The 18237-nt window shown below is 45.0% G+C and overlaps 1 long non-coding RNA gene across 1 annotated transcript; it reads right to left on the reverse strand.

The window, feature by feature from the left end:
- Positions 1-344: 344 nt before the first annotated feature.
- Positions 345-15252, reverse strand: LOC144172516 (uncharacterized). Its single transcript, XR_013323026.1, has 4 exons — positions 15136-15252; positions 11395-11453; positions 5189-5281; positions 345-616 (listed from the first exon to the last, which is right to left on the reverse strand). It is a non-coding gene; the product is annotated as an uncharacterized LOC144172516 (long non-coding RNA).
- Positions 15253-18237: the final 2985 nt, after the last annotated feature.

Raw genomic sequence — 18237 nt, forward strand, 5'->3', positions numbered from 1 at the left:
TCCTGGGGCAGATGCGTCAGTTGATACGCCTCACAGCTCGGTTCAGCTTTTTTTTCTGCGTACTTACATGAGGGCACGGGTGGTTCTGAGGGTAAATGACTTCTCTCGCCAGAATTGTTTGACACACGATGACGTTCCGTGTTATACTTAGGTAGTGTCTTGCTGTCAAAACACTCTTCCGAGTTGAACGTGTTATTCTTATTCTTCCTTTAATATTTCAGCTTCTTTTTCTACAGTATTCCCACCTCCAGAAAGATGAAGGCCCCACCCCACGAACATATTTTTCTACAGTAGGGAAGCCCCCTGAAACAATTTACTGTCATCACAGCGCTGAAAAAAATGTATTTATTTCTCTAGGCCCATATGAGAGTGCCTTACGCATATTTTTATTTTGACGCTGTCATTGGGCAATTGTACTACCGGATACGTTTTTGGACGGGTTCACGCCGTTTAGACTCGTTGTTGGCTCCTCTGCAGGTTGAGTGGTTTCTGTTGTCGTAGTTGTTTTTGTTTTCATTTCTTGTAGATACTGTCTTCCCAATTTGCTGGTCTTGTCATGACAGCCTTCGTTTTTCGGAAGGTTTATGCAGATGCCTTTCTTTGCGTCTCCCTTGAACTGTAAAAACAGAAGTGGTAAGGACATATAAACTCCGACTTGAGTGTCGAATTAGGAAAGCTTATTTGCCACCTGTAGCATTTGGTAGAAACGCCGTATTGCGGTTTTTGGAGACATTTCCTTGATGCGACATAAAAGGGTGGTATTTATCATTGCAACTATAATTCTGGTCTGTAATCGAATTTACAAAGGCTGAAAAAATTCGTTCCTTCTTATGCTTCGGAACAGTCGGAGTTTTAGAAATCTGACATCAGCATACAATTTCAATCATGATTGTGTTAGCTAAAAAGTGGGAGGAAAAGCGTCTTCTGCCCGGACGTTTGTACACCAAAAACCCACAGGTTTTTGGTACAGGCATTCGCAACTGTTGACGTCTACACGTCATTGAGTTTTATTTCTGTTATTTCCCGGTACTATGCCACGAGCTAATTTCATGTCTATTTTATTTTATTATTTCTTGCCCTGAAAAATCTATAGCCTGTCCTTGTTGTTCGCCCTGCTTTCCCTGTAATATAAATGTACGCGTGAACTTCTTGTTAATAAGAAGCCTCTGGCTATTTATAATATCGGACTTCCAGATTGTCGTAATGTTTTTTACGGTTGTCTATTTGTGTAGTTTTTCCTTTTTTTGTCCTTTTCTATAGTTTCTTATTTCGAATAACGCATTATAAACACGTCTTGTAAGTGTTCCTTTTTGTTAACACGACAAACATGTGTTGCCAGTTGCTTTATATTGTAGGAGCAGTTGCCTGGTCAAGCTGCGATTTTGTGCAGCTTTTTGCGATTGCCCACTGCTTGTATGGTTCAAGGAAAATGAAGTTTCTTTTTATTTGATGTGACGTAACGCCGCTTGCTGTACCAAGCGTTGCCCATGACTGCAGGCTCAGCCGAACAGTGACCGGTCTTGTGCTTCACTCTTTCAACTCATTGTTCCCTGTCACTACGTGGCGCATCCCATTGCCACGTTTACCGAGACTCGCCGTGCCGATCATGAATACCGCAGTCCCGCACGCGGTGAACTATTCGGCATCTGTTTCACGAGTTCAAAAAGTTATAAAAAGTAACCATTGTATTTCTTAGGCTGGGTACACGTTGAAGGCGTGGCTGTTATCTACGAGAATCCGGCAAAAAAGAAACTGTGAGTCACTTAGTCACCAGCGGTGGTTCTGTGATTATCCGAATGGGGTGATCTAGTAGTAGCCCACCTTATTTATGTACGTAGACATCCCTCGTTACTCACTGGGCCATCAGTTGGCCACCATTCGGGCACCAATAATGCGCATACAATGTATCCATTGCGATGTGCTAGACTGTGTTCAGGTTACTTTCTAGTTCGCATCAAGGCTGCGGGACTATAAAAAATTCTTTCTGCTGGAATTGAAAGAAAAGAGGTAGTTTGCCAGACCAGATGGCATGTATGAGTCTATTGTGGTTTCATTCGTTTCTGCAACCCCCATTTCTATTCACGTGGATTATGTAGAAGTTGCAGACCTACTTTCTGCCGTTTAGGCCTAATTATGTTATAATATACTACGTTCTTGAAGCAGCCCATCCGCCTCGAAGAGGCTCTAGCATGTTTCTCCCACGCTGCGAGAAACAAATTTTGAGCTCAGTTCATGTTTATCCCCATGTTTATTCAGCTCGATAAATTGGGGATTCGCAAAAAGACCTTTACGGGCTTGAGCCATGGCATAAGCTAAAAGTATTTGGTCGTGTAATTCTGACCTGTAATTGATCGTGATCGATCGGGAAAAGTAATTGATCGTGACCTTTAAAGATATTCGCTCTTTTCAATCTCTCCGCTTGCTTTGATCGAAGTTTCTTCATAAAAAAATAATGAGGAGGTCTGCTCACTTTTTTCTCCTTAATTATGCCACCAGTGCTTCTCTTCACCACGACTTTAATACACCCCACTTCGATGATATCAAACTCACTGTACTGAAAGGAGACTACAGTGGCATAGTGCCGTCTTTTTCTGGCGGCATGCTTAGCTACAAGAAATATTTCCCCACCGCAGGCATTTGCTGACAAAAGAGCAACCGCAGCATTGATGAAAATGGGTATGGGGTCGTAATGTCAAGAGACTACAAGTTTCACCCATACATTTACAGCCCTCCTTTCAGATTGGGGCTCATCATAATTGTCTTGTCTTGGCTGGTTGTCATCTCACAAACCTTTCCGAATGCACTATCTTTTCCCAAATATATGGCTTCACTCTAAAATATCCGCGACGAAACATTTAAATGTAGGCATATTCTTCCTTCTCAGTTCTTCTCATCTCTGTATGCTTCCTCGCTTCCCCCAACGACTCAAAATGCAGCATTCGTCATTTGCTTTTCCGTGTTCAAGAACCCCGACTTGCCTTCCTTGTAACTGATATAAACGTACTGTTTTTGTTTTCAACTAGCTGGACTATTTCAACCGTACTCCGAGTGCAGTACACGCCGTAAACGGAAACCGTACGCTTACATAACGCGGTAAATCACCGCACAACTGACAACCCTACCAACAGAGGGTGATGTTTCCTTGTGCCACGCACACTTTCTCATCACGTTTTTAATAAACACCATGAAAGTGATCAGTATTAGGCTCACTGATTTTGGAACGATGCGCAACCGTCTTCAGAGCTGCTACGTCTGCACGGGGCCGATGGGAACATCCAGAAAATTGATTAGGCCCTGCCCCTTATTCAAACAGTGTCAGCACTTCACCACTCCTCGTGTCGAGCTTCTTCAAGGGCTTTCTAATGAGCTGCAACCCACGATACAAAGAAGTTGACCGAAGCAAGCCTTCATTTTTTCGTCATTGGGGTGTCATTAGATCCTGGGAGCAGTCGATCATTGAATCTTAAACACGGAAACAGCTCCCTTGCGCTCCGGCGCAGTTTCATAAGTGGCCCACTGTCGTGATGGGTATCCTCTCGTGCTTCGGAGGGCTCCCCATCAACCTTAGCTTTGGTGGTCGCGTATTTCAGCGACAATCATTGAGCAGTAACAGGTATCTTTAGATAATTGCACACAATCGAAAAAGAGCTGTATGGCATACCGGCTGATTTGACCCATTTCTTTGAAATATTTTATCTCTATATGGTTACGTGGATGCAAGACACTTGGTACAAATGATATCAGAAAAGATTGTCTGCTTTCATGTCAGGCATGACTGCTCGGGCAAGCCTATGCTCCACGTCGTGTTTGAGCTTGCCGTTGCGATTGAGAGTGGTGGCCTTGCTGATCCATGGCCCAGCTACAACGATGTCCTTAAGGGGAAGACTAAGCGTCGAAGCTGCTTGGAACTACGCGAGGCGCAAGGACGGGGGACGAGGTGTTTTCCTTGTTGTCTTGTAAAGTCTGGACTTAACCCGGCGGTCTTCGGCTGGTCTTGATTGGCTGCTTACCGGTTTACTGGTTCGGAACACGGATCTGAGAACGTGGAGAGATCTTGCTCCCAGTGGGACTGAGACATCCCGAGAAGGTCTGTGTGCCCTCAACGGTTGGGTTCCGGTCGGGACCATTAGAAGATCTGCCAGCATGAGGATGACACAGCAGCATCCTTCAAATATCTTACGTGGTAGCCTGGCACGTCGTACCAATGATGTTATAGAGGGAGTCACAAGTCTGTCATGACAATTGGAGCGCAGTTATACGCTGCCGCGCATCACCTTTGAAGGTAGGTACGCATTCAGCTAGGTTGTACTATCGACTTTCTTCTAAATAGCATATATTGACCCATAGGCATCCCGTGATATTTTTACCTCTGATCCCAGTAACCAGGGCGTCACCCTCTGTTCGTCACATTTGTCTATAACACCTCTGTTCTTGGAAAAACCGTCAAACTCTCTTTGTCCCAATTACACAGGTCCAAGTCCTTCGATTTAGATTCCAAATTTATTACCGCACCCTTATGACTGGATGAACAATCCTATGAACAATATCTCTTACATTTTTTGCCTATCCTCAAACTGTTGACTAGCCAGTTCTGGCAGTTAAAGTGATAATATTAGCATATCTGTTGCCATGACGCAACGGTTTATCTGTATATAATTATAATCGTCGCCCCGTCAGCTATCGGTCTAAAACTAAGTGCCCCTTCGGACACCCGTAATACGGACTACCGTTCAGTTGTTGCACCGTATACCAGTTCTGGTTAGTTTTGAATAAGACTTCTCAAGTGAAATATTTTATTATTCGTCCAGGTTCTCCTCCAGGCTGCCGCACGCGGGGGGTTTAATCTGTAGAGGTGTGGCGACTTAACCTTACATATAATCGGTCGTACTGAGCCAGGCGAAAAGATTGTAAAAAATCTTAAAGTGAACCCTCAGGACCGCCAAGACGGTTGATTAATGCTGTATAAGTAATTAGATAGGACCCCAAAAATCTAGGGGAATTAGATTGTATGCCTGGTTACTAGCAGTGCAAAACGTATCAAAACTCATTGCAAAGTAATTAATTTTCTGTGCTTCCGGGCACTTACCAGAGAAATTTGACAACGACCTAATGTTTAAGCGGCGTGGTGTCAGCAGTGCTCTAGGTTTGCGCTTCTATGATATTTAATAATCCAATATTGTATTCTTACCCGGCATTTAGTGCCATTCTTGTGCCATAAAAGTTCCCATTTGTCAATTGTTCTATTATAACAATGAAAATTGCAGTATGGGACACGAGCATTCTGTAAGATAGAATGAAAGTACAACATTATTAATACGAGTTTTAAAGCACAATAATAGCAGTCATGTTTTTCATGGCAGTGATATATGGTTGCTTGCGGAGTGTTACGATAAGATCGTGTAAGATTTGTTCTCAATAGAAATCATGAGTTGACCGTTGCTTTACACCTGTGTGAGGATAGTTTTACTTTGTGTTTATTTACCCGGGAATTAGTTTTTATGAGCAGAGTGCCGCAGTTGAATGTTTAGCATTGGTTAGAGCACACCACGCCTCCCCTATTCACGGTACATGATAGAAGTGCCTTGTTTTTTCCGCCGTATGAACGTAACCAGAAATCATGTAATCCAGAGCTCGGGATTATAAAGCTCTTGGAATTTACCACCACTGCGAGAAAGAGGTCAGCTGTTGGTTTTGGTCATATCTATTTAGTTTCTACGTAACCATGCTACTGCTACTACTGCTCCTACTTTTGCAACAATTACTGCTAATATCTAATAATAACAGTCTTAACATAGAAATATAAACACTTCTGTCATTGATATGCCACAATATATTGAAAAGTGAAGGTTGGAACCGTAGTGGGGAAGCCGAAGCGAAGCTGAAGCTGAGGCATCTGTTTCAAAGCACTGTGTATTTGACAAACAACGGTACACAGGATGCTGGCAAGATCTTTGTTATCTGAGCATTGTTCGCGATGTTCTGGTAGAAAAGATTTTGCTAACATCCGCTGTAACGTTCTTGGTCGCAGACGAGTGCTTCGAAACAGATATTTCAGCTTCAAAATGATATGCATTAAGGTTCCAACCTTCGCTTTTCGAGATTTTGTGGAGTGGCTATAATAAGAATGGTAGTATTGTCACGGGACACCTAGGCGGCCAATGTCCCATCATGGCTCATCACAGAAGACGACGAGGATGACGAAGAAGTGGCTGGGTCGCAGCGCGCGCTGTTATGGCCGCATTGCAAATTCTGTAAATAGATTGTTGCTCATCCTTCAACGAGTTCGAGTCATTGGCTCTGCCACCGCGTTACAGTATTAAAATTTCTATCTTAAGCGTGCTATCATTTTACATAAACAGTAATAGTCGTAGAAGTAGCCGCAGTAGTAGCACACTGGACCTGCAAATAGAAAACAATAGTACGACGTCACAAAATGGTACCATAAGCGTTTTAGGCGTACACGTCAGCAGCTGCAATAGCCCTAAGGCATGGGCAGGTAATCGTCCAAGTAATTAAAGCAGTCCCTAGACAGGTGAAAGCTGTCAGAAGTGCGGAGCAGTGATTTTCCAGTGCTTCCTCAGTGTTATTCCTGAAAGTACCTTGTATTTTCGTTGGTTTTGCAATTTTTGTACATTTATTAACGAGCGCCACCAAAGGCAGTTTGACTTCTGTTAATAATTTACTTCGGTGTCCGCATGGCTGGGGATTATTCATTGGAGCTGGGGTGCCGCTACCTTCCTGAACAACCATCAGGGAGCCCCGAGTCGATGCGAGTGTTTTCAAGCTGGGCAAGTTTTCCGGCTAAGCTGCACGTGTGTCCCCGCTTCTGCTGCAATTTTGTACTACGAAATCTCTAAGGCACCGTTTTGCGAAAAACTGCCGCCGCCATCGGTGTTGTTGCGTATTGTGTCCTGTCAAGAAAATAAAAAAGTGTGGAGTTTAATGTGCCAAACCTACACATGGGTTTTAAGGCACACCATAGTGGAGTGCTCCGAATTAACTGTGACTAAGTGGGGATCTTTAACGTGCCCCAAAATATCGAAACACTCGCGTTTTCACTTTCTCCTCCACCCGAACAGCAGCCAAGGCGGACGGGAATGAACTGATGTCTTTGTGCTCAGCACTAAAACGCCCCAGTAACTGAGCACCAAGGTGGGTGGTGAAGAAAATGGCTGCCACTGTAAAGAGTAAATAATAACACAAGTTTGATCCAATGCGATTTGAACCCGGGTCTCCACGGTAGCAACCCAATGCCCTACCAACAGCGCTATTTTTAATGCCAAACTTGCAATTTGGCCAACAAAATACCTTGTGCCGTTGAAGACACACATGATACAAAAAAAAAAAAACAAACAAAGTGTACACATGCTGCCGATCCGACTGGGGCTGACGTTGTCTTATTAAGTCTGTTAACACAGTGAGCGGCTCGACAGTTGGGGGCCATTTGGGGACGAATTTATGCGATGTATTTTCTTACGTTTGAATTAAAGTGTATTCAATGAAGTACACCCTCGTCGGTCGAGCGCCTACTGAGTTGTATAGAGATAAGCCAAACGTGCACGCCTAATACCCTAGAGGTCCAGCAACTTTATCATGTTCAAAGGCATACCTTCACCTTCATCTACTGCCCGGTAACGCATTCAGAGTGAACTTAAAGAAAGCTATTTGTGCATAGTTCTGTGGAGAACAAATGAGAAAACGACACTTCCCCAAAAGTGTGGGAAAGCATGATATACTGTTGCCGAGGTTTTACTCAGTGTATGGTGCGTGCCCCACGGAAACAGTAAACTCTTTTCTTCTATCAATATCTTCGTGGCCATGTGTTCTTGTGATTTTTAGAAAGAATAAATTCACCCCTGTTGATGCCGGAATTTCTTAATAATGAAGCTGTTTATCAGTTCGTCGATTCCGCGTTTCACAAAACTCTGTATAACATTATGAAGAAAAGAAATAGCCCCCCGGCAGTATTCCAACCTGTGTCTGGTATATCAAATGAGTTAAAGTCAGCCGTATTGCCGGCTCGGCTGCGACCGTTTTTTTCCATTTATTTCATGTTAGACAAATACAATACAAGTCACGGATAAAGTAAAAAGCGCCTGACAAACTTTGGCTGACGGAATGAATTAAATTAGACGTCAAATGCACATACCTCTTCCAAAACAGGCAGCCATACATGTTCGGGATCCTGTAACTTGTGGACTTCGTACAGTAGCTTAATATTTTGTGCAAAATATTTGCTCAGCGTGATCACATCCGGCTCTGCGTGCCGCACAGTCATTCCGGACCTCCAAATGGCATGTACCCTCAGCGCCATGATTAAATCACATGGCACGTCATCATTACGATCAACAGGAAGGAACCGAATGCCATGCGCTGATATGGGCAGGTATTTTTTAGCATTCTTTGTAATGCGTCCCAAAAAAATACGGCGTCCCAGCACTTCGTAAAAACATGCTCCACTGTTTTGGCTTCGCACACAGCGTAGACATGTTAGACCAACCAATAAACAAACCCTTCTCCTCCATCTACGTTTTAGCTGGCAATGTTCCTGGCTCGGCTGCAACCGTGAGTTACTACCCAAAAGTGAAACGGCTTACTCACTCGACCGTGGCTGTGGGGAGAGTAATTACGCTACCTGCTCGACACAGAACACGTGATAGGGCAGACGTTGCACCTGCGGGCACTTAGTTTAAGTTGGCACGTTCCGTTCCGTTGTCCTTGTTCTTCAATATGCGTGTACTTCGTTGTTATAGCAACAAAGATGGATTAAAGGTCTTTGCGGCAGCGGAGAAGATGGGAATCAGCTGCAATCATGGACTTAAACCGCCGTCATGGTAGTGAATGTTGTGTACAGCTTCAATCTTACGTCTCAAGCTTACGCCTTAGTGTGAGCGTCCTTCATTATCTTAGTCGCAGACATAAGATCCATACTTTTTCCAATGCTTAAGAACATTTTGCCCAGGGCCTATAGACTACAAGGTTCGGTACGTGTGGTCAAAGAGGACGATGCTACATAAATCCTTACACAGTTTTTTCTGTGAAACAGACCTCAAATACTGCGTCGAAAACTGCACGCTCGAAAATAAAAAAGCGGGCATTATCTTGGGCGAGTTTAGCTACCCTGGGATCTTCCCGATGCTCTGGCAATGCTAGCTGCATTTTTTTTTTGGTGGTGCCTTTGGCTTCGGCATGGCTAGATCCGCACAGGCACGTCCCTTCTGTGTCCGTCCCCGGGAACGAGAGCGTCCTCTGGAGCGGGAGACCCGTCGCTCGGGAACACTTGCCACGCTGAAGTCATACGACGAGGCTTAACGGGGCCAGCTGTTGCCGAGTCCTTCTGGCGCTTCCGGCTCCCTTCTATCCTTCGAACGACGTATGGAACTTGAAAACGTTGTTTGCACAGTCTGTCCGGGTGCGGGCCCCCACAAATAGCCCATTTCGGCGAACGCGAGTGGTCATCGGCAAGGGAAACGAGCCCGTACAACCTACACATCTTGCTTTGATTGGGGTACACGTCGTCCCTGTGGCCGAAGCCGAACAACTTTGCCACACGTAAGTCTGTCTCCTGTAGAGCGTGCAGCACAGCATGACACCACAAAAAATGTAGTTCGGCCCCTTCACGCCGTCGTAGAGTACTAATACCGTAATACCGTCTTGATTCGTTAAACCTCTGGAGCCTTTAGAATCCACTGGTTGACGATCATTGACTGGAGTTCAGCGTCAATAATATCGGCGTCCACTCCGCGAATGACGCTTTGCATATGTCCGGGCCGATATGTAAGCAGCTACCCTGTAAAAATCCTAGCCTAGCCGAATCTACTGGATCCATGCGTAGGCACGCGCATTCATTTTCGTCGGCGTGCAAACGACGGCAATGCTCTGAGCAACGTTAGGGCCAACGATGTCACTTTCAGTCTCCGCCGGTGCTAGAGCCGCCGCCATGGCCAGAGCTTGTGCAAGCTGAATGTGATTGGCTTTTTTAGCGTCTAGGCCGTCGCTTAACGTGTGTGGTCCCTCGGCAAGTGAGGGAGCCTCGAGATGGCTGCGAGCAGCTTATTACGCTTTGCATGGCAGCGGTGCCGCGGCTACCCTTTACGCCATCGTGCGATACAGTGTCCTACGAGGCCGGAGCCACCGGGCGAACCTTTTTCCTGCACAGCGCTGTAGTCCAGCCGGGGCTGTTCGGTTCTTCGTCGCGAGAGATTTCTTCTCCCTCCACCATTTCAACTTCGGGCATGGCGCTACATTTCACAGGGTTAGGCCTAAGCCTACCCATGCTTCGCCACCGACTCTAGTTCTAGCCCGTTAGGGTGAGCTAAGGCGCGGCGTGGTCCGGCAGAAAAGTTCCAACACTCCGGCCAAAGGGCCACTCACCGAAAAAAGAAGAAAAGTCCTGTATCAACGTAATCCTCAGAAGAATCGGCATCAAGTGATGCACAATTTAGCCCCTGAAACAACACATTTCCGACCGAAGATGTTTACGGAAGCAGGAGAAGATGTTTTCACGCCTGGCACAAGTCGGTGCCCCCCCCCCCATGATTCCCAAGCATTAAAGTTGTACTATAGTGCGTTCCGCGTGCGGCTTGAATGTGAGAGAACGTGTATTGAACAGCGGCCGCGCATAACCGAGATTCCAAGGAAGCTGTGGGGGTGTGTCCGTCTGCTTGCTGCCGTAACTCGCACCGTGGGACGAGGACACGAAAACGACAAAACACACGCAAACACGACGTGTTAGAAACGAATCAGGCCCATGTACAACACTGGAAAGTAGAGACGGACAATAGAAAAGAAGGAGATGGAAATACCATGCAGCAGTAAAGAAGTTGTTTATAACGGTAGGAATACCTTCGCCTTCAACGCACACAAGCATACTCAACTGACTGAAGTCATTCTGTAGTGACGCAAGTAATTTTTTAATTACACCATCATGCGAAGACTATTTTTCTTTACCGGACAGCAACTATTGCAGCATTCACTGCGACGGTTGTTCGCACAACGGTGCACTTCAGATATTTCTTCACCTTTAAAAAAGTTATTATTAGTCATCATCATGCTTTCGCACTCAAGGCGCACAAACAGACTTACGTGTCCCGATAACATTTTTACTTTTACTTCCACTACACAGGTCTTTGGGTCTTCCGTACGGTATTTTGTTTACATAAAGGTTTGATATTGAAAGGCCTTGAACAGCACATACGTAATTACACAAGATTAAAACGTGAATTTGAAGTTTTAACAATGAAATTCGGTGCCTGTATGTACTTTGTTAAAATACAGCGTGAACATGCTTGGACAGCGTGCTGCGAACACGACTCTAACAAGGAGGATTGTAAGGGATGTTTAACACTGATGCCTTTGGCAAGAGGCGTATGAAAAAAAAAACACGGATCTTACTGGTTTTGGTTCAGGATTTTGGCTGCAGTCACGGCGGTTGTATGATGCTGCAATCACACCTGTAATTAAAAGCATTATTTCTACGCATTTGAAGTGGTATGATAAACTGCCAGTAATTGAAGGTTGATAAAAATTGGCAGAGAATCGTTGTTGAATATCTCCGAGAGGTGCAATGCGCAAGTGAATGCTGACAAAAGTGAGCAGTTAAACAGCGTAGGCAGTTTATATACTGATTGGATATTTTGGTCATTACCAGCCGCAGCACACAAAAAAGTAGCCAGTGCATAAAACTAGAACATTCAGATGAATTTTATTCAAAAAGTGAAAACATGACACCCCTATCAATGAATAATCGCCGTTGTATGCTCCCGAACGTCTTCCGAGATACGTATATCCTACACCATACCTCGTGGGGATCGTGTGTATCATTCGCGAGCTCTTACCTCGCAGTTAGTTTTTCTGCTCGGATATTCTACCCTGTCTCATTAGGAGCCTCTATCGTTATCTGGATTAGTGTCCGCATAGCCTGGCTGAGTTCTTGACAAATCGATTTCCGAATGTAGTGTTTATGCTCACAGACCCAGCTCTCGACCCTCATTTTTTTATTGCTCGCCGGGGTGGCGCAGTGGAAACGGCGCTGTAGTGACAAAGGCTGTATTCGCAGCTGCGGCAACTGTTGTCGCGAAGGAGACGGCCATATTATGGCGCGTGTTCAATGGCAAGTCAGGTACGTTTTGCTTACTTCTATTGAAGTAGGTGTTGCGTTCACAGTTTATGTATCCTTTTATTGCCAGCATTAACGGGACACTGTACTGAATTTCTCAAGCTCCCATGTTTGCTTGCGTTGCGCATTCTGGCTGAAATAAACACTTTTCTTCGTTTGTTCGGTCGATAAGGCGGTATGTATTTTATAAAACCCGAAAGAAGAAAATCTGCAATGCTGGGTCTGCGGCGGCCGCACCAACTAAAGCACTGACGGCCATACAAGGTGCTACGTGATTAGACGATGTCCAAGATTAGATTTCAAACCAGTTTTGGTTTCGGTTTTGTGAAACAACAATCTTCGTATGCGCCGTTATTGTTGGCAGGACATTCTCAATATCTCAGGAATCGGCATACCTGACTTCTGCCATGTTGTGGGCTGTAAAATGCGTCAGATAACTCTACCAGAACACGTTTGAATCGTAACGAAAAATACGCATTGGAGCAGCACCCTCCGCATCACCGGGGGCAATCAAATGCAATGCCTTTTCCCCCATCTTTGGAGCTTTCCTGGCTCATGCCTGTATCGTAAGAGGCGTGTTCGGTACCCAGACTAAGGGTCGGCTGATTCGGGATTGTACCCCCGAGAAAGTCGGTGCTTATGGCAAAACCACGCCAAGAAGTCGACAGCGCGTTATGGTCAGTCTGCACGTGTTCTGCGAACTCACGCATGGAGAAATGAACGTTAACGCTGAAATCGTGAATTTTGTAGAGAAAACATGACCCAAAGGCAGATAAATTAACTTAAAAAACACGCGCTGTCGGGGTTTGAACTTGCGAATTGCAAAACAATTCACGTAGCAGTCCTGACCACTCGGTCATAAGGCAGGGCTGCCAGGAGCGGAAATACACAATATCAAATGTGTAGCCAGTTTACGTTATTAGTTAGATCTACCATTTGACGCAGCTTAGGTGCCTATTTCTTGAATAGCGCTCGTGCAGAAAGTGCACCCCTAATTTCCAGAAATATCGCGCCTCGAGCGGCTGCATTCATTAGGCTGAATTGCGTTCGCAGATGTGTGGTCGTGCTGCTGATCGCTGTGCTAGTTCACCTGGAGCAAAAAGGGCTTTCCGCACCTTGGTTTTTTGTTGTACGTTAAAAGTTTCGGTTGAGTTTAATTTCTTACTACCTATATTAACTCCGGTGACTCTTCTCCCGCCTTAAATTATCCTTAGAGCTTCTGCTAGCATACCGGTCAGCAAAGAGCCGCATGTGCGCTTGTGTGGAGTGACTTGGACTTAGAGCTTGATACAGTCTACAAACTGACAAACGAAGGGCCCATTATTCCACGCACAGGCACGTCGTGGCTTAGTATGAAGTGAGCCAACGTTTTCCGCCCTACCGCCGTCGGCCGGCCAACCTAACGCCTGGCTGACTGATTCTGTCGGAGGGTCGGCGAGCCGTGCAGTAGCGCAGTCAAGCCAAACCAAGCCATCTTGTTTTGACGTCCTACGAAACGTCACAGGAAATCGGGAAGGAGGATGCAGAGAGGAGGACAGGAGTTTACGGTTGATTTTTCTGCTGAAAAATTCCGGGCCATCTCCCCTAACGTGAAGCCCGGGGAGGGGCAAAGCATGCAGTGTATAAGTGTATTCTTGGCGCCTTTGCATTTTTGCCGACGGAGATGAAGCCGTTGGGGGTAGAACTATACAACTTTGTTGTAAAGGTCTCGTGTCTTTGAAGTACGAAGCGTTCTAGCGCGAGGCGTTGGAAAACGACTGTCGCGGTGTGTTCTTTTAGTACGCGTCACGTTCTGGCGCGAGGCGTAGGCGAACGAGGGTCCAGATGTTTTGTACCATGACTACATGAGAGGAGCGACGATGACGACGATAAGAGACGCCGACAGCCCGAGCCCCTAACGGGCGTAGCCTCTAATAAATTCGCGTAAACGCACCAAGAGTCTACGAAGCACGACCTAAAGGCTCCAGACTACAATTTGCGCGAGTAAATCCCGCAATGTTTGCAAATACCTTGTGACCCTTTAATTAAGAACCACTGCAATGTAAGCGCTCGCGTTTATAACGCATTTCGATGGTAATTGACTCCAATGTTTCGATTTTAGTGCATGTTAAGGGCAATTTGACATTTTAGTTCAGTTAATGCATCGACATACGGCTAGCAAACCAACTGTTAGTCTCCAGGGGACATCAAAACGTTAAGCGACCAGATTTGGGCGAAGTCCCCAAGGTATAGTAAGTTTCTACCGATGAAAATAAGGCGGCTGCTGCGTGCCTATCCAATGACGGCGTTGCCAATGGCGGCGCTGACAGGGCGTAGCAGCGCGCCCTCATTAACGTGTAGCACGCTCCATATAGCTGTCATTATATCGAAAGAGCTAGTAATTGAAACGTTTGTATTTAGCAAATCCTAATTACGCACGGTTGATGAGCGCTTATGTTATTGACATTAACATAGAGGAATTTTTTTCAAAGAGGTATAGAGAAGATAGTGGCAACGTCGGGCTGAGTGTCTCCATGATGAGATTGTCGATGCTTAGATAATTTAACAAACAGTTCTGCTGCGTTGTATCTTATTTAACACCTTGGTAACATGGAAAAGCATATTAAAAATTTCATGTGCCGGTAGTGCTTTGCTATCTGGAGCCGTTCCTATGCAAGTAAGCATTGACAAATAAATCTGAGCTGCAATAATGGCAAGAAAGTTCGAAAATGGAGTGTCGTTGGTTGTACTAGAAAAAAAGACTAGACGGGGGAACGACACGAATGGTACGAATTTGTATGGTTTGTTGCATTTCGCTAAAAATGACGTGCGAAATTCATTTTTTACTTAGAATTTACATGAAATTCTTTCGCTGCTAATATTTACTACGCGCACTAAAACCCATCTTAGTCGAAAAGCAAGCTTTGTTATGTAAGCATATGCGAGCTATGGTATATTTCGCAGTTATGCGCAGCCGAACGGTTGCATTTGAAGAAAAGCCGGAAATTAGGAAGCAACAAGAAAAAGTTACCGCTTACCGGAAAATAAAATTGCACATATTAAAGCCGGGGTTGTCATAAATATCACGATTTACGTTAGACGCACTAGGCCTCTTTTCAGGATGGCTGGTTTATTCTAACGCAAAAGTCTGAGGGGAGTAAATCCGCTTGATTTCTACTTTTATAGTGTTATCTGACATTTAAAAAAACAGATTGCGGTGGTAGCTTGAAAATGGCGTCGTGTAAAAGAACGAGTATCGTTTCTCGGAATATTTAGGGCGGTAAAACAGGCGTAAATGAAGCCGCGCTGCCTGCATGACACCTGCCTGCACGAAAATGTGACACAGATGTTTGGGCATCTGTCCATGGTTTTAGAACATCTGCCATACCACCAGCGACGACGAGAAGTCGTTGTCGTTCAGTGGAACCAACTCTGCTTTTTATATGGCGCTTTGCAACGTAAAGTTTATTCTTACTGCCAGTTTGAAAGGCATTGCGGCAATTCGTAGCCTCTAGTGAGGGGTAATTGTTTCGTGCCCGTTTGGTAAACGTAGAGGCATGCCTGGAGATCACAAGTTCGGATTGGCTTAATGGCACTTTTCGCCCTCGTTTAGTACATATTCGCCATCCTTGTTAATTTATTGCAGTCAGTCCACAACATATTCCAGAGCAGTTCCCGCTGTTTGCAAGATTTTAATCGGGCTGGCTTGAGAGTTGCGCTGAGATGGCTTTTGAGGGGGGAAGCTTGCAGAGCACTGTTGAGCATAAAACGGCAACGTTGTCCGGTATGGAAAATGTCCGTAACTGTAAGAGTAAAAACAATTACAAGAATGTTGCAAACTATGCCATTCTGGGTGTGTGGAGCAATTTTATGAAGTCCATTAGTTTGAATAGTAAATTGGGTGCAATCTCAGAATTAAAATGGTTGCAGCATTGCCACCCTGTCTCAGAGTCACACATTCCGGACGAAAAGTTCGGTCTTCTAGCACCTCTGCATCTTGGCGGTCATCGTCATAATAAAATGGCCGCGGATCTGCTCCTTTCGGTGCAAATGTCGACAAAAGACAATAGTCGACTTGCTCCCCTGGCACGAAATTGCCTCCCGTCTCTTTCCGCTCACCTCTCATGCTGTTCCTCTCCTGTCTCGCTCCTTCCAAGATAACACGCTGGCTGTTTGCTCAAGTTAATTTAAATTTACCGCGTTCCACTGCTCCAAGTCGGGTGTCTCGTTGCGAGCGCATCCGTACGGCGGAGACGCGCGTGAACCGAGGCAACATACTACAACGTTTATAGACCCACGTTGCCCTGCTCCACGAGTGTTACAAGCGGAACATGAAACCTATATAGTGGAACCTTTCGTTGCTGTTGCCGTATTAGTTTTTTAAATGCCGCCAGGTAGCGCGGGCAACAGCAGGCGACGGTTTTCAGCATTTTATGTAGGATTTTGTGTGCTATCGCAAAGACCAAGCATGCGCGAATTTGTAATAAAGGAACACCGCAAATATTACTCATGCATTGATGTTCTACGTAATATATGCGTAATGTCTTGTTATTGATCAACAACGTTGACAAGTATGCACATTAAAACTGGACTTAAACGTTTAGATTTCGCTGTGGGTATATAGGACTACAGCGCAGCTTCTGTTTCACTTACGCAGGGTGGCTGAATAGAGTCACAGACAGGGACCTTTTAATGTGTTCTATTTAGGCGACCCGTGTGGTATTTTGTACAGCGGGTATTTGTATCGGTTATTATTAAATGTTCTTTCAGACAGAGAGAGAGAGAGAGAGAGAGAGAGACAGACATACAGATAGGCCAAAATTTCTGCGTTTAAGTAGCCAAAAAAAGACTACCCTCTTTAAAATACTCTCGTCTACACCTCGCGCTGATCTCACTGTGGGGACCGGCCTATCCGAGCCTCCGTATGCCATGCAAGATCAAAGTCGGGTTGCTAGCTGCAGAACCAGAGTTAAATTTGAAAGACTTTATGAAGAGTGGTATTGCTCCAGAACGACTTACATTCGAAGATGTGCTTCATTTAAATGTATAGTGTAGTATTTGTGCGCCATTGTTGCGAATAATGTACTGTTTGTTTTTATAGTACCGGCTTTATTATTCGTCATGTTTTTTTCTTCCACTGTTCGCGATTTGTACATCGCCATGTAAGTGTTGTACAGGTGCTCGTAACATGCAACTTCTTGTTTTTCTCTGACAAGGATAGCTTTGCTTGAATTATGTATGATTTTACTTATGCTTTTTGTTTTTTCTCTTTTTGTCCCTCCCAGTGAGAGTACTTAAACAGTTGAGTTTGTTATGGTAGCATCTCGTGATTAGTTTGTCATAGAAACATCGCGCTAAAACACGCAGAATATTCACAGAAGTGCTCTCACACACTTAGATAGCTGCCTGTTGAGGTAATACAAATAAAGGCGTAACTAAAAACTCGCTGGACTGTCAGGCTTTCTCCTTCTTGCGCGTAAGCAACCTCGTCTTTGGTCAATTGTTTCTCTGTGTGGGAGGACCATTTTTTATATTTAGTGGTCGTCCTATGCACCTTTTCCGGTCTCGTCTCTGACACCCTGTTTAAAATGTTTAATCAATTTGGCAATTCCCGCCTTATTATACAGAGCCATCTATGCGTGGCTGAAGTAGCGAACTTTTAGAAGAAATGTACCTGCTCCGTATACTAAGGGCGTCGCGCTATCTGCGGAACAACGTGGAAATTTACGCTAAACGCTTCACTTCTGAAGCACTGGGCGTTGTAAAGATTTGGGGGGATACCCTTGCACTTTAAAGGGATCATGCTGACGACACACAACGTTGCTCATTCTGAAAGGTTGAGCCACTTATACCTGGCCACAATTGTGTTCAACAGGAGATGTTGCTCGCATAATAGAAAATCATTTTTTTTAAAAGTCGATATAAATAGGGGCTTACTGTGCCGCTGGATTTGTGATAAATTCCTTGTGACGTACCTGGAGCATCAGGGCAAACGGAAAACAAGTACGCTGACTTGTTTCCTTTAGAAAAAACTGGCAGTGTGGAATCGCTGATAAAACGTATTCAATTCAAGCCGCAGAGCGGTTAAGCATGTAAAGACTGATGGTGAGTACTGGCTTAGCCGTGGTTTTGTTTCTGTT

Source organism: Haemaphysalis longicornis, unplaced genomic scaffold (assembly GCF_048455015.1).
Source record: "Haemaphysalis longicornis isolate Haplotype H1 unplaced genomic scaffold, Haemaphysalis longicornis Haplotype H1 scaffold_23, whole genome shotgun sequence".
In the NCBI taxonomy this organism is placed as follows: Eukaryota; Metazoa; Arthropoda; class Arachnida; order Ixodida; family Ixodidae; genus Haemaphysalis; species Haemaphysalis longicornis.